This window comes from Microcebus murinus, chromosome 11 (assembly GCF_040939455.1).
Source record: "Microcebus murinus isolate Inina chromosome 11, M.murinus_Inina_mat1.0, whole genome shotgun sequence".
Lineage (NCBI taxonomy): Eukaryota > Metazoa > Chordata > Mammalia > Primates > Cheirogaleidae > Microcebus > Microcebus murinus.
The window spans coordinates 66,184,990-66,207,756 of NC_134114.1; positions in this window are offsets into that span (position 1 = coordinate 66,184,990).

Here is a 22,767-nt window from a genome sequence, read left to right on the forward strand (position 1 = left end):
TTCAAATCAGTCAACAAATTGAAGATTTTAACAGAGCTCAACTGAATCAACCCAGAAAGTTATGGAATTTGCCTAGGATTGTCTAAGGTTTACACAACCTAGACAGAAAGATTAGGCAGGATTTTAAAATGCTAATAATCCAGTTGGTTGAAATTCCTCAATAAACCAGATGCATATTTTTTTACAGATCCCAAGCATGAATTTGCATAATTTGGACCAAATTACTACTACGTACTTTACTTTTTTAAAAGATGATGCTTTGGACTCAAGAGAGTGGGTGTGGAAGATGTCTTGGGAAGGGGTATTTATGAATTTATCCCAAATGGATACAGAGGAATCTGTAGCCATGCCAGATGGTAACCTTGGCTCAGCCTATATCCAGCACAGTCTAGCTGCTCTGGTCTCAGCCACCTAAGTACAAATTCTCAAAATATTGTTAACTAGTAAAATGAAAGTCTTCTTTAATATCCTTGCTCTACTGTGCTTACCAATAGTCCGAAAACTGACAAAATCTGCCTTTGCTGCAACCAGGAGGCACTGATCCAAAATTCTCCTTTTGCAAATTCTAGGCCAATGTCCCATTGATAATTCAACCATGAGTTGGTTTTGAAATGAACAGAGCCACAAATACAATCACTGCCTGGCACAAACATGATTACCTTGGTTGTATAAACCTACCTAGATTTACATCCAATTTGCTCAGCTTTGAGAGGACGATATCTAAGCTTAATACTGATGAAAGCAAATATTATATTCTGATTGATTTTTTCTGTGTTTGTGAAGATTACGAAGCCCATATTATTTGAAACTGGAGTTCTTTATTTTCTCTCATGTTCGTAGCGGCCAGTTGTAGCATGAACACAGCCCAACAAAGCCTCCCACTGCCAGGAGCCACATTGAAACAATGGGGAGTCAAGTCAAGCAGCAATTGGGACTAAAGTACACAGAATGCTTTTGTCCCTGGCTATTCTCTTCCTCTGAGCAGAGACTAGCAACATATGTATAGAGCAGCACAGGTTAGAATTAGCCTACATCCAAAGATGAAAACTAATATTCCAATCGGTTTAAGGTATTTTCTTTTATAATTATATTAATTCATGAAATCAAAATGCAAATACCTAAATTCATGTTTATAACTACCTGTGTAGTTGGTAGTAAATTTGGTATACTAGTGTTAATTGATAAAAAGCAAAAACTTACAAATATAATTGGAAGTAATAAAAATATAAGCTATAAATCGATGACAGTTATACTAGCAACACACACTTTGTGAAATGATTATGATTGCTTCTCTTTATTTCTTACTTCATTCAAATAATTTACATTTTTGCTATAAATTTATAATTTAGATTTATATAAGCAGCAGACTTATTTGGTTTGGATTTTTTTGTCTTTATTTAGAGGGAATGAAAGTTTGATGTAAGCAATTTAACTGCAGTTTCCCCAAAGTTACAAAATAAACCATTTTTCACCTACAGAATTCCAAGGAGATTCTACTTATAGTTAACTCATCCTATGCAACTGCTCTCAGTGACTTTGTAGCAGATGACAATGTGACTGTCTCAGTATTCTAATGATTCGTGATGGGAACCAAATTTAGCTACAGTTCAGCTTTTCACTGTACAGATGCTTTATTTTGAATTAATCAAAAATAAAAGTAAAATCTGTTGTCCTGACCTGAGCAGATGCAAATATTAATAATTGACAAAATTTAAAAAGCTAATTTTAACATCAAATATATTTAATATTTATGTACATTCAAGGTTCCTAAAAATAAGATGGAAACAATCTGTAAAATTTGTTTCTTATATCTGTTTTGATAAAGGTTGGAAATAACAAAGCCCATGAGAAAGTCCAATCTGGTAAGGTTTCTAGTTTGATATTTAAGGAAAAGTAAAGGCACCACATTCTTTAATACTTAACTCAAAATTCCTTTCCACATTTCAAAAGAAAGGAAAACAGAAAAGGAGGAAAGGAAAGAAGAGAAGAATGAAGGGAGTGAGAAAGGGGAAAAGAAAGGAAGGCAGCTAAAATCTTATCTACAAAGGCTTTCACAAATTACTAAGATATTTAGTTTGTGCAAGATTTCTGAGAGTAAATAAATGTTAATAATTGTAGAAAAAGAGAAAAGGCTATTGTTCAAAAATTGGAGCCATAAAGAAGTTTACTTTCTTTGTCAACAAATATTTATAAAGTGCCTTCAATGTGTCAAACACTGTTCTAGATACTGGTGAAATGACAATGATTATGGATATGGATTATGAATATAATCCATAAAGATTATGGATATAATCTCTATCATATATATATTTATATATATCCTCATGGGTAGATAATTGTACAAACAAATATATACTTCAGTGGCAAGTAGAAATAAGAGCTATGAGAAAAAATAAGCAAGGTGTTGGGATAGAGAGATGTAGGAAGGGAGACTTGTGAATAGGTTGGTCAGGGAAGTTTTTTTTCTAGAGATAAGCTGTTTTCAGAGATCTGGGGGGTAAGGAGAGAGGGGAAGATGGCACCAGGAGGAGGAAAGGAGAGAGCCACAGTAGGGATTTCCCTCCCCCGCACCCCACCAATGCTCACATCTTCTGATTCATGTGCCCACCTTTTCTAGCTCTTACTAATGCACTAAATTCTTATTATCTTTTTGATGATAATTTCTTACTAAAGAATAACTGTTTTCAGTGCACTAAAATCTACACCACCTAAATGTGTCCTCTTTTTAATAATATTTATTTAAGAGCTGGAAACACAGACCTATCTTGGCAACAAAGTAGTCCATGCCCTCATTTTTCAGATGTGAAACTGAGCTCCAGAAAGGCTACCTGATATCCTTACTGTCACATAACTAGTTACTAGTAGAACCAGGAGTAAGTTTAAATATTAGCCTTAGTCAGACTATTTTGTCTTATAGTTATATGTATTCGTCTCATTTCCTCTACTAGACTCTAAGTTCCTTAGAAGTAAAATATATATATATAAATATAAATATTTATATATATTATATATATTATATTTATATATATATTTATATATATATAATATCCCCTCATCAGAGTCTAGTAGGATGCCTTGCATATAACTAGTGATCAACAATACTTTATAAATGAACACTCTTCGATGTCAGTCATTTTCCAAAAGTCCAGATTCCTTCAAACCCTGACAATATCTTTGGTAAAGAAAGTGACTTTGTTTCTCCTAAGGGAATTCTTCAATAAATTGGCTGGGGTGCACTTCACTTATTATTCTATAAGTGCTGATAGGACTAATCATGGTGCTTGCCAAATAGTTCATGGTCCAAATTAGAAAGGAAGACAGAGTATATAAACATAGAGGAATCCAGTAACATGTTCATTTCAAGCCTAGATTGGCCTGCTGAATTACTATATACATAATTTCGACAGAAAGTATTTAAGGAAGAAACCTTATTTTTACTGTAGAGACCTGCACACATTGTTGCCATGAAACAAATAATCAATATTGATAACAGCCAAAATTTAGAGAATGAGTTCTCAAGAAAATACATTTGTCTCTGTTGATTTGGCACATATGCCATTATTAAACATTTTCTTATCTACAATATTAGGCTTACTGTATTGTCATACTTGTAATATGTATAAACACAAATTAGGGCTACAAAGGCTATTATCATTTGTTCCACACAATTTGTCAATTAAAACAAGGTAGGAAGTTATACAGCGTGGGAATATAAATTTGTTCTTCCCTTGCATAAACAATATTGAAAAAAAATGTAATATTGAAAGGCAGCAATAAAAAAAATGACCTGCTTTTCTGTGCCCAAGTTCCCAGTACTTTACAGAGCATAAGTTAAATGTCTCAGCTTTTCCACCGTGCAATTCAGAGAATGTGGTGGGAACAGAATGTGAAGGCAACTCAGCTGGAAAATATCTTAGATGAAATATTTTTGTCGAGCACTTTTCTCATGTGAATTTGCCTCTAGTTTGGTATAACAGTCACCAGTGCATGGCATTCATTTTGCCTCATGTCTTGAGGATTTTTTTTTTTATCAACTAACTGCTACATAAGCCAACAGGACAAACGTGAAAACAAAGCAACCGTGTTTAACAGGAGCTGTATGTCTCATGAGGTCACTAGACAAGAGTCAAGTTTTTATGTCCTCAAAGGTCCTTTCCTGTGATAAAATGACGATAAGGTAAACTCCTGAAGGCTCTCTGCCTGGTTCACTATCTCCTCAAAATCAGATTCGCAATTACCCACAAAGATTCATTTCTATTTTTTTTTAAAGATCCATGTCAAGTTTGATAGCTTTTTATTCAAATTGAATAATAACAACGTAAATATCAAAAGTATGTTTTTCCACAGATGTGCTGATGTCTCAATAGGTTCTATTTTATATTCAAGGAAACAAGGCACATACAACTGTTTAGCACATTTACAACTTGTAAAACTGATGTCCTGGACAAAACAGCAGCTTATCCAGTAGGTGTCATCTGATCAAAAATATTTCACATACACAAAAAAAGTTAGGAGAACCATACGAAAATGTGATAGCTAGAAAAATAATCACTGTAGAAATAAATTAACTCCATAAATGATGAAACAAAACTAAATCTTTACCCCATTAAAAGTTTACATTCCAGAGCAGTGATTCTCAATTGCTCTCAAATTTAATTATTCTGGGATAGGGGCCAGGCACCATGTTTTTTGTTTGTTTTGTTTTTTTTAAGTTCCACAGGTGATCCTAATCTGCAGTCAGAGATGGAAATCAATGCACTATACTAACAACAACAACAACAAAAAAAAAACTAAAACGGCAAGTAAGATGTAACTCCAAATATACAACTCCAAAGAGTCAGAAAATATAACTCGCAGAATATAGTAATAAACCAAAAAGAGCAAAAAATAAAAGAGCTTTCAAAATCTACCCCTGATCAGCCAAATGGTCATTTAACTTTTTTTAACATTGATCAGTAGTAACCATGTTCTGTGGAGATGAATCTCCCAAAATTCTATCAGTTCCTTCCCCACACTCTGCAGCCCCACCACAATCACATAAACCCCCTCCCACAGAATACTAAGGTATATTTTTCCTTCTCACGCAGAACACAAAGGAGATAATAATTACATGTTTATTTATAAAAGGATGCTGATACACTGCTAGAAGCCCTTCCTAGATTAGCCTACAAAAAGAGGAGATTATCTGTGCTGAAAATTTAAGTTTTTCACAATTAATTGAGGTAATGGAGTGCTTTGTTTGCTCAAGGACCCAGAATTTTGCATTTTAATAACAGTCACCAACATTCTAGGATATGCAGGGAAAGAATGAGTTGGTCAAGATGTCATCATTAGTGTTTCACCTCTGATACCAATAAACCTAGAGTTTCTCTGCGCAGTCCCAAGAAGAGGAGAAAAAGGAAAACAGCCTGGATCAGGATTAAATCTGTTAAACCTCATTTCGAGTGTGCAAACGATTCTACTTCAACTTGGTCAGAAAACACATCTGTCCACTGTTAGTCTCGTTCCACACAGAATTAAGAATACTGTGTCTTTGTTATACCTCCTAGAGAAAAAAACTGGTGCCAAAATGTACCTTCCAACAAAGATAACTAAAATCAAATACAAAGGACACATTAATTTTTAGTATTTGTCAATGTTTCTGGTATAAATACTCCCATTGTGGCAGAGGTCAAGCTACCAAAGCGATGTGAGCCAGCTAGCAAAATCCCTGACAATGTAACTGTCGCTTTGCTGAGCCAATAGGAGGTGACTTCAGCACAGCACTGCCTATGAGTGCCCAGTTTATCTTACCTACTCACTGTTGTGTAGGTGCTGAAAGTGTGATCCTACAGAAGTAATCAGTATATATTCAAAAAAGGTAAAATATATTGAGAACACATTTCATGGAGACACATGACTGGAAAGAGAAACTCCCCAGTCAAGTTTTATATCCTTTGTTTTATGCTGCCTGTACCATTTCTAGACTCTCACAGGAATCAACATGGATTAACAATCTCACTTTTAAGATAAATTTTAACTCAGTAGTTTTAATTCAGGCATGGTTTTATGGTATTATACTGTGTCAAATGTCAGATTTTAGACCTAGCTCTTCAGGTCCAGGAATTTTGCCAGCCTGAGGGAACAATTGCAATGCCCAGGTATCCATTTAGAGATGACTTTTAATGAACAAAGGCACTCTCCATCAAGCAGGAGCAGGGCCATTCCTATAACGGAAGGTGCTAGAATGGCATTCTAGAATTTCTCATTAGGAATTATGCAAAGCAGAAGAATATTCTGTAACATAAATTGCAAAAGAGTTCAGTTATATGGCCCTGTGAAATTTAGTCTTAAATCAATAACCAAACATTTGCTTATATAAATTTTACATATTTTATGTAATAAAATAAATCATATTTTTAACAAATTCTTTTTTGAAGTCAGGAGAAAACTCCCATTGCCTTGGATCCATTCTCGGTGGGTACTGGAGAAATCATAAGAGAGAGAGGAGACAGGGGAAGAACATTTAATATTTATTAGTTTGTGAGGCCTAGTTACAATGAGTCACACTCTATTCAGTTATTTTTCAGCAAGTCTTCCTGTGTCTCCCCAGGAGAGGGATGAGAACTGGGAGGTAAGGACAGAGGGAGTTTTTCACCATGTTGTTAGATAACCTCTTTGTCATTTGTCCCTTTACCAAATACATCTAGTCGCAGACAGTAGGAGAGCTTCACTCACCTAGTAAAAGAGTAAGAAGCTATTGAGGGAAGAGATCACCACTCAACTATACCTGAAACAGAGATGAATTTATTGCAGGCTGATACACTGCAAAATGCACTCTCTCACTCAAAGCAAAGACCCAATCATGTATTGGGTTTGGGGAAAGCGTGGAGTTCAGGGATTGCCTGATTGCTAGATTGGGAGTACATAGGTATTGGCTAATGGTCAGTGTGGAGTTCAACAACTGGCTGCCCTTTAGAAGGATGAGTACCACAGCAAGCCTGCTGCTGGTGGTGTGGAAAGGGTTTACAACCAGTTTCGTAGTTACATGTCTGTAACTTGGGACTAAGACCAAAGAATATTGTTGAACTTCCTCTCATTAACTTGGAAAATAGGAACATTTAGGCTCAGGAAAAAAAAAATCAGTAACAGTGATTATTTCAGTGAAGTGTAGAATTTCTTATAGATGATACTTTCCTATTAAATTTTATAAGAAAATAATGTGTTGTCTTAAGAAATTAAGATTTTTTTTACTTTATTAATAAATTGTGTTATTGACTAATATGCTAATAATGCATAATGTTTTTATAATTAATCATCAAATCTCTGATTCAAATATAAGTGATTAAATACATTTTTAAATAAATTTTATTTTTTCACTGTTTGCTGATGAAAAAAAAATAAAAAATAAATAAATAAAATAAATTTTATTATATATATTTGAGGTTGGTGAAAGTGTATGCCTAATGTGAGCAACCAAAGTTAAAATGTTTAAACAAAGTGTATTGTATGTGATAGTTTAAGTTTTTGTCCCATTTGTATCTATTTCCAAAACTGGAAATTTGGGAATCAACTATATTTGTTCAAAATCCAACTCTATTATTTACTAGATGTGTGACTATATCTTCTTCATTAATAAAGATAATAAAAATTTTCAATGTTTGAGAAGCAATATATAGAAGAAATGTCTGTATTCATCTATAACACATTGCTGAAATTATAAACAGAAATGAAATGCAAGAATATTAAATGATAATCTTCCATGTAGAGGGTTGTTGCTAAATGATAATTATAATGATGATGATGACAATAAAATTTTTTAAATCCCCAGATATGCCTTGCATTATATTTCTATTGTTTTTAGATATGATCTTTATTTTTATTTATTTTCTTCACAGTTGACATCACAGGTAAATTTAAGACAGAAGTTTTACCACTTTTAGCTAAGGCTGGCAGCAGATGAACAACCTGCCTTCAGGAACAGGATCTGATCTATTCTTTTCTTTCTATCCTTCACTTTATTTTTCTTTCTCCCTTACTCAATAGCTGCTTATTTCTTGACCTTCCAGGATCAAATGTGTGGCAGGTGTGAAGAGAGATAAAAGAGAAAAGAGATAAGGAAGTTCTTACTTGACTGAACTGTCATGACAAGGTCCCATGTTCTTCAGGCTCAGCAGATGATTAAAAGGCTTCATTCTCTCCTGGGTGCTTTTGTAGAGTCCATGGAGACGTTCATACTGGGCACCCCAGCTGCAATTCCCTTGACCAAGGCAGTGCCAACCTCTATGGCCGGCCGGTTCTAATCCTTATGCTGCTTTGACCTCAGCGGTATACCCCTTAGCCACTTACCCTGGGGTTCCCAGTTAAGATACACCATCTTTTCTTGCAGGGGCTCATGTTTAAATGACTCCAGGCTAACATTCCTGCTGAATTTTTCCCATGGTTATGATTCATGTGCTTTTGGCCCCTATCAGAGGCACATATAGAACCTTTACAGATGCAGTCCTTTTCCCTTAAAAGCTGCTTTAACTCAGGTGTGAATCAGACATCAATCCACTCTGTTCCTCATTTGTAATGAACACCCACTATGTTCTCTGAGCTTCTGAACCTCTCCCACAAGACTTGAGGTTAAGACACTTCTCCAACAACTCCTGTGTTCCCTACAGGGGTACGTACCCACAGTGCTCATAGTTCTTTTCAAAAAGTCTCCTCAAAAAGTCCTGCTTTGGCCAGGCGCAGTGGCTCACGCCTGTAATTCTAGCACTCTGGGAGGCTGAGGCAGGTGGATCATTTGAGCTCAGGAGTTCGAGACCAGCCTGAGCAAGAGCGAGATCCCTGTCTTTACTAAAAATAGAAAGAAATTAGCTGGACAACTAAAAATATAAAGAAAAAATTAGCCAGGCATGCTAATGCATGCCTCTAGTCCCAGCTACTCAGAAAGCTGAGGGAGTAGGAGTGCCTGAGCCCAGGAGTTTGAGCAAGGCTGATGCCACAGCACTCTAGCTCGGGCAACAGAGTAAGACTCTGTCTCAAAAAAAAAAAAAAAAGAAGTCCTGTTTTCTCCCCATTTCCTGGTCTTCAATATAGGTTTGAGATTCGTTACTCTCGGTCTCAGACAAGGGATCAGTCTCATAATTCATTCTTGAATGTACCCCTCAATGTCTTCATGCCTCAGCCCCAATTGAGAAAAGAGTCCTATTTAGCATCTTGTTATACATATTAAAATACAATTGCCTCAGACAGAGTATGATCTTTGTTATGGGTTGTAGATTGTATTCATCACAAAGTGGCAACTGACTTCTCTAAAATATCCATTTTCTATATATGAACTCATTCCATATCGTTTTAGTTCCCAATTATTTTTTTCACAGTGACATAATTTTTTCAATTTTTTCATTGCTATAATCATATTTAAACTCTTTCAAGTACTTAATTATATTTTGTTTTAATTTTCAACTCAGGTATTACCCTTGACTTTCTTACTTTTTTCATCCTCTTCTTTTTACCTGGATCATGTTTTTCAGTAATATTCTTCACCTCCACCCATTTTGAGTCAGAATAAGCAAAAAGTAGAAGATGTTGTTTTCTCTCTGCCTCTAATTTCAGATAAATTGCTAGTCTCATCGCAAGTAGTAATCTTCACCCATCCAGTTGTCTTTCACAAATAGAGCAAAGCAGAATCTGCTTCTAAGTTAAACAAAAAGCAGAAATCATAATGTCAAATTATAATTGGCATATCCCAGACATAATCAATATTGCCTTTTGCAAGTTCCTCCCACAGCTAAAGCAAACCCTGGTTAGCGCTGGCCAAATCTTGACTAATTTGGCTTCAAGTTATTACCATACTTAATATCTCTGAAGCAACACTTATGACTAAGATAAAGTGAACTACAAGAAATGATCAGTCTTCGATGCAAAAACTTTTTCACGTTGTGCCAACTATTACTGGTGCACCTGTTTTATGTTCAGAGTGGGAAGAGAATCAAAAAAGATGTGGCCAATTTTGAAAAAGACACAATGTTTTCAATGTCTCAAAAATAGCTCAATACATAGCATTGCTTCTACTGCTTATTCAAACTACAAGACTGATTAAACATATGTATAAAGGCAAATAAAAAATTATTTTTTAAATTTTTTATTTTACTCACATCTCAACTCATTCTTCCAGGTTCCAATTTCTTGTATAAGAATTGGTATTGCATCGAGTAGAGGCAGAGAGAAATCAGCAATTCAGGGAATTTTTATGGTGTGCACACAAAGAAGTAATGTGAGAGAACTTTAAGAATTTCTGACATTGTGTTTGCAAGGGACTCTAGAAATAATCTAATCCAGCTCCTGTTTTCAGATGTAGACCTCTACCCTTAGTCCACATACATTGCACTGGATATGCCAACATCATAGTACACCAAAGCCTCTATGATCTGAATCCTAGGAAATCGGGAAGAAATGGACTTTATATTAACTAGGGATAAGTCATTCCACATTTGTGGTTCCAGAAGCATGAGAGGGCTCAGAAATGGGTGATAAGAAGGTATTTTAAAGGATTATTAATGTGAATGAACAAATATCATTTGCCTGAGTAACCCACACTGGGAAAGTGGATATATGGAGAGTCATGATCTAGATTCATTCCTTCGACCGACTCCGTGAGAGTCACTGGTCCTCCTAGATCTCAGAACAAAACACAGGCTTAGATGCATAGGGGAAGACTGAGCTCATGTCTGTGCACGTGGGGTATAGGCTATGAGTGATGATATATGAGTGTAGGGTCAAGGATCAACCATTAAGGGATGGGCATCCTGCAATAAAACTGAAGGATGATTTAAAACTGAGGATAAATCCTTAGAAGAAAGAAAATACTCAGGATTTTTGTGTACCCAAGAAATATAAAATGGAAAATGACTCAAAATGCAGCTAGGTAAGGATCCACATCCAAACAAGAATCTACACACTCATTAGCAGAATAATGGAGAATGTAATGATGTGACAATTTATTGGACATACATTATGCTGTGGAGGGTGGATATACATTATGTTGTGTGGGTATTTTTTTCTATTGATCAAAATTTCCACTTCGTTTAATCTCCAAGGGTAAATTTTTTAACTGATACAATGCCATTTTAAATAATACACCAACCCTTTCTAAAATTATTAGGTCACCTTATTTTAGCAATTGATCAACAAACTCAATTTCAAATCGAGTCAACGCAATTTAATCCAAAAACAATTTTTTTAACTATTCGGGAAAAAATAACCAGATACAATGATAAAACAAAACACAAGACCTATCCTCACAGCACTTACAGCATGCCAGTGAAAATATCTACTGAGCAATTAAAATTGGAGCGAGCATTAGGAATTGTATGCTATGGGAATCTACTACATGGAGAATTCAATTTAGTCTATGAAATCAGGAAAGATCTCCTTGGTAAAGCAATATGTAAACTGAGATTTGAAGAATTAGTAGAAGTGAGCCAGGTAGAAATTTAAAAATGGTTTTGGGGGTTGGATTTTCAGCTCTCAATCATGCCTGGAGAGGCTCAACTGGCATTCACAGGAATGAATTGCCCAAACAACCTACTGAATTGTGGGAAATAACATATCATTACTGTCTTAAGTCATTCCATTTTGACAGTATTTTATTGTGTAGCTTTTGCATGGCCTAGGCAAGGTGCTGATCAGCTGAAAATGTTACTCTGATCAACCTGAGACAATACTCGCATCAAAGCCTGATTTTTTCAAGCTTTCACAGACTAAAAACTATGAGTACCCAAGATTGAATATGACATTTAATTATTTTGTTGCCACAGTGATGGAGGGTGTGATTAGCATTTAGTGGATGGGGACCAGGAATGCTAGATACCTTGCACCACAAAAAAATATTCAGCATTCCTCTTGACTTGCAAATATCATGCCAGACGTACAATTAGGTGAAAAACGTTGAGGCCACAACTTCAGTCCCTTTTACATATAAACACAAAGTATGCTTTATACAGTTTTGATATTGACAACATTCCAAGAATGCAAGTACTGTGGAAAGTGACAGAAAATTGCATTCTATTTTGTTTGGCATTTTACCCACAGTTGTTCATCATTCTGGAAAATCACATCACTGACAGCAACACCAGTCACGGTATTTTGGCTCCAGTATAACACACCTGTGTCAGTTTGCATTGGTAGCATCAAATCTGCAGGAATTCTTCAAATGGGAAGATGCATCTGACTGTCTCATTATGTCTTCCAGCATCTCTTTGCCACAAAATTAACATATGGAAAGACATGTCACTTTAATATTAATCTTTTCATTTAGTTTTCCTTTATATGCCAGTTTTAGCATTATTAATTTTATGTTATCTGTGGACTGTATTTCAGGAAAGCAAAGGTAACATTACCAAATACATACTGTGTAAAGAAAACGTTGGCCCTGAGAAGATAGAGGCACAACTGTAAAGGGAAAAAACAAAATCCATGGCTGCCCATAAAATTCTTATAAGCATTTAAAAATGTTGACATTTTAAAAAAGGATATTATGTTTGCATCCAATTGATCACGTCCCCATTCTTAGACAAATTCATTTGGATTGAGAGATGAGTTAAAATGTGTGAACTTTCTAGCCAGTCTTAATGCATGCAGTTTTTGACTACTGTACACATCTCATGAGTAAATTTCTCAACAGTTCATCCCTTGTTTTTCCCCAACACAAGGACAGAACCATTTTATGGGACCTCTCTCGTCACCAGTGAAGTCCAATCTTTTTCAAGCATGGTTTCAATCACTTCTTTTATAGAACATCAAAATTGTCTTTTTTGAACAACTCAAGCATGAATCAGCAGCAGAACTGTACTCTGCCCACACAAATTCTTTGAATTAACTTTTCTTGCTTTTCCTCACATTTTTTATCTTTACTCACTGCTTTAGATACTGATTATTCTCATCAAATGACAAGAGATATATTCCTTCTATCTCTAATTTTTTGACGCTGTTACAATTTCTATACTATCCTCCATGGTGCCCATCAATCTTCTCTTCTGGACACTAAATCCCATCTCAAGGGGCCTCTGAATCCAGCACCCATCTGCTGACTTTTTTGCCTCTTCCTACATAAACACATGTAAACATCAGCCCACATAGAGCTTGGTTGAATTTTGTGTCAGACACTCCCAGGAAAAAAAAATGCTTTTGTATAACATGAATTTTTGTATAATTTAGGCAAATCACTTACCCTCCTTTTGACTTAATATTCAGATATGTAAATTGAGGTTAATAAAGAAAACTAACCTCACAGATTTGTGAGGCTTAAATGAACTAATATAGGTTAAGCAGTTAAAATAATGTTTATATATAGTAAGAATTATATATCATTATTATTATTATTATTACATACAATTTTAGAAGTTATATTTTACTATCTTTTAGTTCAATATTTAAACATAATAATTTTAACTATACTTAGCAAAATATACTAACTCCCACTTAATTAGAAAATGTGCTGATTATACAATACAAATATAAATATATAGTATAAAATTCTAGAGTGTCCCAGGAGACACAAAGAATATGGCTTATTTCCAAAGGGAATCTGCCTCAACAGGAGCAGCCTGGGTGAGGCAGTCAGCAACAGTCACTAAGTACACTGTGCCCTTAGCCCTCACTGGGATTTTGGCCTGACTAAGGCAGGATGAACCCTCCAATTTGATAGCATCATCTGAAGTTCACTCTAGATTACAGAATGTGAAAAGCTATCCACTGTGCTTTCTAGAAGCTTCAGTCCCATGGGAAAATGGTTCCCCATCTAGGCATTTATTCTGTATATGTCATATTACTGTGGACTTTAAAGCCCAGAGAAGATAAGAAATCACTTTAAGGTCTTGACAGCATGAAAATTAGTCAGGATGTTTAATTCTCTCCTCTAGCTCTCAAAGAGACTGTGGGGGACAGCAGGAGAGGGGGGAAGACAGACAATAAACTGAAACCAGCCATGAACCTCATTTCATTAAGCCCCTGGCAAGCTTCCTTATTAATTGCCTACTCAAATCTCATTTTTTTACGATACACTGATAAGCTCATCCACCTGTGCAAATGTCCAAAATAGACTTCTCATTGTACAGTAGAAGACCCTCCAAAATGTAAAACATTTCATTCTGAGATTCTCAGAAAAGGGACAGGTATTTCCCAAGCAATTGGTTTCACCAGTTAAGATTAGGTGTGAAAAGAAAATATGAACACTACTAAAGCAATAGGACTTCCATCACATAGAGAGATGGTTTAAGGAGGTGCTAGATTCCATGTTCCCCTTACGGGCACTGGGAGAATCTTGGCTTTCAGACCACGGTGGGCTGAGCAGGGGTGTGGGGTGAGAGGCAAGGGCATGGAATGTAACAATAGTAGAGTGCTAAGAAAGAGATATTTGGGGCCAAACAGCAATCATGAATTTGAATGGCTGTTGAAAAGAAAGATGCTTTTCTGAGCTTTTGGCAAGGAAAGTCAGGGCTTAGCAGTACAACAAAGAAATATATGGACTTAATACACAATGGATGAAAATTTTGTCCTTATAATCTTCCCTTTTCTCTGTTGTCCTCTTCTCTGTTAGAGTGTTTTCTTACCCCTTACTCTTTTTCTTACTGGGTCTTTTTCCTTCGGTGTTTTCGTTCTTCAACTATTGTATTCTTTAAATACAATGAAATTATATTTGTGTCTGATTTATGAAATTTATATGTATTCTTCTCACTGCAAAACATATTAAACTACTTGAGGGGTTTTCTTGGGGGATGGGGGCAGATTTTTTTCTTTTTTTGGCTAATGATTATTGGTACTCCATAGGAAAAAAGTTACCCACCACTTTGAGTAGCTACTTTGCTACTCAAAAATAAGTAAATTATATAGCATAGCCACCAATTTTTTTTAAAGGGACATTCAATTTTTCTGAAGAAATTAGTTGACTGAAGATGTGAATTAATGTACAGAAAATTAGTCATTTGGATTATAACTGCACCAGATCAATCCGGCTCAACTTTTATGTAACAAAAGTGGTGAGTTGTTTTTCAGTTGCCATGAACACCTGAACACCCAGGTTGAAGGTCATATAACCTGAGTATTCCCAGAAAAACCAAGTTTGCAACCACTGGCAGAAAGAATCTAAGTGCTTAGACTGAGGTCTAAGCAGGTGTTGAACTAAGAAGCAGATACCTTATGGGTGAATCCAGGATCCAATCAGATCGAGCCCCGGTGTCACCCTGTGGCAGGATCCAGTTTAATCATGCCTCCTGGCATCACCTCATTGCAAGATCCAATCAGATCATGCCTCATTACCCTATGACTATAAAATGAGCCCCAATCTCTTGTTAGGGGACACGCTGCTTTGGGAACCAACCCCAGTGTGCTCCTTACTTGTGCTAAGTAATAAAAACCCCTTGCTATAACCGACTTACCTATGTCTGTACCCACCAAGCAAATGAACCCCTCCATTTGGGAGGCACCAGGATGGTCCACTAAATCATGGAGAGTTACAAAGTTCTAGAGGCAAAATAATGATTTTATTGACAAGTCAAGCCTATTATCTCTGTTTCTCCCAACTGGTTCTTGTTTTTTATTATTTTTTAAGAGAAAAATTGATTTTAATCACATATAGACAATAGGAATTCACAAAGAAATGTGACTGAAAAGGGAAGTTAGAATTTGGGGCTTAAATATTATTTTAATAGGTGAAAAAGGGGGGAAAGAAGGGCACGTAGAGGAAAACAAATGACTTTTAGGAAATATAAATGGAGAATAGATTGGAAGATATGATAGTGTTTGTGACAATATCTGTGTAGGTGCTGCATAGAGACTTGATCCTCTCTCGTGATCAGAGTCAATCTTCTCTGTTTTTTCCAGGGGAGAATATTTACAACAATTGAGTTCTTTTGGGGGGCTCTGCTTCTCAGCAAGAAAGAGATTTCAGGAATTCAAATGCCTTCATCTCAAAATAATTTTTATTCCACAGTGGTGTATTCAGGACCCCTTCCCTAGGGTACTCAGAGTCCCTGCCACTTCCTCCTTCCCAGGATTTAGGAACATGATATTGTCAATACAGTGGACCAGCATGATACTTTGCTCAATGACAAGATGTTCAAAGACTCTTCAGACCATGAGAGAAAGCACAAAAGGTAACTTGGCCCTGGAGTAGTTCCTTGAATGTGAATTGCTGCCTGCACCAAGGGAATACTCTGATCCTTCTTAGAGACGAAGAATGAAAAGAAGGCATTTGCCAGATAATGGCTGCATAAAAATTGCCAACGTCTGGGTTGATCTCTTCTAGTAAAGATTTTACATCTAGCATGGTAGTTGAGATAGGAGTTACCTCTTGCTTAAGTGATGTTAGTCCACTATCATTTGACACAATCTGTCTGATTTTTGCAGGGACCTAGCTGCTGAATTAAATGAAGATGTCATAGGGACCACTGCCTTTAAGTCTTAGAGAGTGGCACACTCTCCCTCATGCTGCCCAGGATGTGATACCACTTCTGATTTACTACTTTGGTTGGGTTTGATACAGTTTTAGGGAATTACAATTATTCTCTTCTACCATAATGGGTCTAGTCTACAGGTCTGGAGACTAACATGGAGTTTCTTTTAGTAGTTAAGAATATCAAACCTGATTGTGCACTCATGGGCCAAGGAAATGACCACAAGTTGATGGTTGTAGTGGTTTTGTGGACCCATTGCAACCAATGTGAAACAAATTTTGGCATCCTTCCAACATATCTTTAAAGGATATTAATTAAATGATTAGAATATGATATTATTTCATATTTGTATGAAGTATTAGGGTTTATAAGATATTTTCATGTAATGGCATTTTATAATCATCATAATTCTACAAGTCATGTAAGAAAGTTATTTTTTTAATTCTAATTTTATAGATAAGGAAATTCAGACTCAAGATATGTGACATTCCAAGCATTTATATAGTTATGACTGGCAGAGCTAAAATTCAAGGCAGGATCTTCCAATTCTAAGTTTAGTGTATTTCCCCTACACCACAGGACTTCTTTAGCTAGAACAACCAAGAAGATCATAATTTGGGCAAATGATTTGCAGCTATGCAAAAGATGAGGCCATGAGTAATGAGAGAAAATGCAATACTTAGGTCTTAACGCTTTATTGTTTAAAGTATAGCAGTTTGAAGTAAGTGAGACAATTGCCCACTCTGTTTTGTTTGAAAGAAGGAATTAGAGTGTTGTGCTCAGTTCTAGAGATCAATTTTCAAGAGTCATATTGACAGAATAAAAGCAAGGCTTCTATCAAAGAATACAGAAAATATTAACAGTGAAGGAAAGCCAGATAATCCCTCTCCTTCACACCACACCATAACCAGTCATATTCAGAGTAGCCCACTGCCACCTTAAGATTTCAGTTTTTTGAAGCATGATCATGTGTATCCTCAAGTCCTGCAATTTTCTTGGGCCTACCTAGCTCCCCTGTTTTTAATGTTTTCTTTTTTAATTAATCTCATCTTACAAAGCGGTGAGCTGAAAATCCAATGTCAACCCAATCCCCAAACACCCTCAAGGATCTCTGGAGTGTCCTTGTTCTCCTGCTCACTCAGTTGACCCCATTACGAAATGCAGCCCTGTTTCCATCGAGTCTGTCCAAAGTACCAATAACAAGAGGCATTATTGCATAAAAGGCAGTGTATGAAATAGATTTTTAACTACAGGTTGAATGTAATACGTCTGAATATGGAAGGAAATGCAAGGAAGCATTATGCAAACCAAAAAAATTAAAAATGTATTCCAGACATCCCTTCTCTTTGAGTGCTTTCACCATCCCCATCATGCAGACTTTCTTCCACATTTTCTCTCCAGGCTCTGGCCTCTGGCCACCTCAGTTCACCTCCCCCTTCCTGCCTTTCTAGCTAACTACTGGTCTCTCACCTATCACTTTCTCCTTTACCCTCTTGCTCTTAGAAAGCTGTTGAAAAAATATTTTCTCCAGCAGAGTCCTCACCTCTCAGACCACATCCTGGGGCCTGTCTTTTCACATTTAAATGGCCCAATTATCTGCTTTACTAAGAAAAGAATAATTCCCTTCCAAAGAGGAAGTGTGATTAAAACTTTTAGAATAGCTTAATTTTTCTCCTATTGCAGAAATCCTAAATTTTTATCTTAGAAATTCTGGAATTTCTAGTAGAAATATATTCTACTCCAGAAAATACCCATCTTTAATAAAAAGTATTGTTTTAAGGGACTTTTCATCAAATAAAATCAATACTCTGAATGTATTCATAGAAAAGAATTAAGTCAAATAGATGGAAATTACAGGAAAGTAGTGTTTAGAACTAAAAACATTCAGGAGAGCTATTTGAAGTCTCATGAGCTAGAGGTATCCACAACCGGAAATACTCAAAAAGATACTAGATAATGACTCCTGGGCAGAACTCAGAGAGAATCATCCATTATGTGAAAAGTTAGACTCAGTGATGGTTAAGGTCCTTTCCAACCCTCTCTTTGCCTAATCTCAGTGGTTCATGGAGTGGATCTCTGCGCACTTGCAGTACTACCTGCAGTTTATAGAATAGCTTTATTGTGTGGTTCAAACTCTTTCTACATCCAAATATTTATACTTGATATTCAAATGATAATGTCAAAGCACATTACAAATTACAAAATAGAAATATTTAAGGAATTGTTCACACCTCTAATCTGCTTTATTGATTAGTATTAGTGTGTATAACCAAACTTAATTATATTTATTATTAACATATTGATTATTAATAAGAAAACATTTTCACCTAAGTATACTCTTATCTAACTAGGCATGGTAATGATCATTACACATATAGAGTTAGGGAAAAAAGAAAGACAGCCTTTAAACATTCAATAACAGCTGATTCACGCAGGAAAATAAATAATAAGCTCTGTTTAGGAATTGTAGAGTTGAAAATTCATGATATGAAACCTTCAATCTAATGGGAAAACTATATATAATACACCATAAAAATATTTCTCAGAAATCTTTTTTATATCACTCATAATTATATGGTATATTAGAATTTTACCAGGTGATGCCAATAATTTAAATTAAATGAACACTTAAACACTTTTTGTTTCCTGACCCCGAAAATCAAGTCACAGTAATGAAATCTAGAGTATTCCATATTCACATCCTTAGAAACACAATGTGAAAATGGCTGGGAATCCAAACTGCTTTGAATTTCAGATAGCTTTCTCATATGAAATTCAAGTTATCCTCCAGATTTTATAAGCCAACTTTCCTTGATATAGCCTTATTCAATCAGCCATTTACTAAGTATCTCCTAAGGATAAAAGATACTATTTCTACAAAAACAATAAGCAACATTTATTACGAATTTACTATGCACCATGCATAATTATGCATTTTACTTGAAATATCTTCTTTAATCAATAATCTATCATAATAGACACAGACACCAAAGTTTGTCTTGGTCACACATTTGATTCAATACATCTGCATAATGTCAAAGCCCACATTCTTAACCATTGTTCTATATAATTTAGCTACACTAAAAGGTGACCCAATAAAGATGATAAAGTAAAATCCTATGGTAGAGGCAAGCACAGAAGGCAAGTAAAAGCTCCTAACTCCACCTGAGAAGCTGGTAACAGAGTCAAGGACAGGGATTATTGGAGTACTTCTTAAGAAAGGTAATGCTTGATCTGAGTCACAAGGAATGATTTGGAGTTAGCCAGAAGACTGAAGATGAAGGTGAGATTCAGGGAGAAGGAAAAGAATGTGAAAAGTCACATAGTCATGCAAGAGAGAGGTATATATGAGAATCTACATTTCGGTGTAGCTGAAATGGGAATAGTGAGAGATGGAAACAAACAGGTGGTGGGGAGGCATCAGTTGTTATTAAAAACTTTGACTTGCCAGATCAAATGGTAGTTCTACTTTTAGTTCTCTGAGATATCATTTGATCCAGCAATCCCACTACTGGGTATCTACCCAAAGGAAAAAAAGGCATTCTATAATAAAGACATCTGCACTTGAATGTTTATAGCAGCACAATTCACAATTGCAAAGATGTGGAAACAACCCAGGTGCTCATCAATACATGAATGGATTAATAAAATGTGATATATGTATACCATGGAGTTCTACTCAGCCACCAAAACCAATGGTGATCTAGCACCTCTTGTATTATCCTAAATAGAGCTGAAGCCCATTCTACTAAGTCAAGTATCCCAAGAATGGAAAAACAAGCACTGCATGTACTCATCATCAAATTGGTATTAACTGATCAACACTTATGCGCACATATGGTAGCAACATTCATGCAATGTAGGGCAGGTGGGAGTGGGAAAGAGGATGGGCATATTCCCATCTAATAGGTGCAATGTGCACTGTCTGGGGGATGGGCATGCTTGTAGCTCTGACTCGGGCAGTTTAGGCAATATATGTAACCTAAACGTTTGTACCCCCGTAATATTCTGAAATTTAAAAAAAATTAATTAATTTAATAAAAACTTTGACTTCTCAACAAATTTGATTTTTATTGGAAGATAATAAAAGTCACTAAAGAATCTTAATCAGGAGAATGAAGTGATCAATTATATATTTAATAAAGATCATTCTAACCTCCTTAATTGGACAATAGATATTGAAGAAAGAAGAAGGATTCAAGAGATAGGTCTTAGGGACCAGTGAGAACGAAGAGAGGGAGCACGAGGGATGAGGACATACAAATATCTCCAGGTTTCTGGCTTAGCCAACTAAGTTGATGGTGGCGCATTTACTGCAATAATGAAGACAATCAGTGGAGCAACTAAGGGATAAAATAGACATTCTAGTCTGCTTTGGATTGTTGGAACCTAAATTGAAGATTTGAATCACTATGAATTTCAAAGATCTAATCAAGATTTCTTGGCTTTTTACTTAGAGGTCAAACTCAGGAAGCAAAAGAGTAGAAACAATAGCATTTGGTGCATGATTTCATCTCTTTTAGACTTAGATAACAAGGAAAGGGGGAGAAAAATACTATGGGTGGTAAGAATGATCAGTGCTATGAACCCATGAGTGGATACTGGGGACACTGGACCCAGAAATCCTAGGTGAAAGCAGTCTGTACTAATGCATTTTGTCAATGACCTGTCTATCATCATCTTGTAAGATTTGGTGAGGTGAGTTTGTGATACACGTATGATATCTGACTACTGGAAGGAGGACTACTGCCAGCACATAATTAGAAGATGGTCACCCCTTCTGGAATACTAATCGTACAACAGGAATACTTTGGACAGTGAATTATAAATGTCCTGCTTGGGGTAGACCAACTAGCAAAATGTATCCCCTTCCTAGGGACTAATATGATTGCATACCAGGGTATACTTCCCAGTCCTCAGCCAGCCTCTCAAGCCAAAATAACCATGCACAGTGGCCCACAACACAACATCCTACTTTACAATCTTTGTGGACAACAAAGATCATTCAGTATTCTACAGCCCCAGGGCCATTGCACTGAACGACTCCAGGGGACTCCAAGCACACGGAAAGGTTGTGACCATCCCCTGGTGTTGTGCCACATGGCAGTTCTGTACATTATCTCTCCTCCAAATACTCTGTACTATCTGATTATTATATAATCAGATGAGTAGTTAGTGGGGAGGGAATTCTCTGTCAAAGGAGAGTTTCCTCCCAAACCCTTCCCTAAAACACCTTGTTCAACAGGCATTTGATAGATCAATTCTACTTCCAAATTGCATTTTGAATCTATGTCCTTCTCTCTGTCCCCACCTTCTATTCTGAAGCATCATCCTCTCTCAGGTAGACCCATGTTCTCATGTCCTCACTAAGCTCACTTCTCTAGTACATTTTCCACAAAGAACCGGAGTGATATTATTTAAAGAAAATTCTGATTATCTCATCCCTTTGTAAAACCCACCAATGGTTTTCTATTCCTCTTAAAATAAAATCCTAAACCCTGCAGCCAGCAAAGTCTCTGCATGGTCTTCTTCTGTGTTCCTCTCCAGCTTCATCTGATGTCACCCACTATTTCTCACTATCCTGCAGGCACATGCACCTTCTTTCCATTCTTCAGTCTGCCCAGCTCTTCCCTGTCTCAGGGCATTTGCATGTGCTATCGTCTTTGTCTGGAATTCTCTTCCTCCCAATCTTTCACCAAGCCACTCCTGCTCATTCTTCAGTTTCTAATATAATTCCTACTTGCTTAGAGAAGCTTCCCATTATGAGAGGTGGTTATGTCTCACTATCTCCTGTGCTTTACTGAGTATTTAATCACAATTATTATATCAAATAATTTGATATTTATTTGTAATATTTATGGACTGAAAATCCCTAGGTTGTAAGCTTTGCCAGGACAGGGGCAGTGTCTGTTCTGTTGACCACTGGGTCCCCTGCACCTAGCATGGTGCCTGTTATATTTGACGAATAGCAGGATAGGTTATAGGCTCAGAGACAGCTTGGCTAGAGACACATTTTTAGAAATTTTTAGCATGTAGTAGACAGATAATATTGCTAGAAAACATTCATAGTAAGAAGAAAAGATAGCCAAAGACAGAACTCTAGAGAAGTTCCTATGGGTGGAGAACCTATGCCCAAGCAAGTCAATTCCCAGCTAGCTACCCAGATGAAAAAGAAAAATCTATGTGAAGATAATAGTAGTATTGGTGGTGGTGACATTGAAGGTAGCAGTGATGTTGGCAACAGTGATACAGAGAAATTCTTGTTTTCAACTCACCATTTGTTGCACAATTTCACTAGCTTATTTTGATGTCAAACTTTATCGCAGCTGAGTTCTGCCTCCTA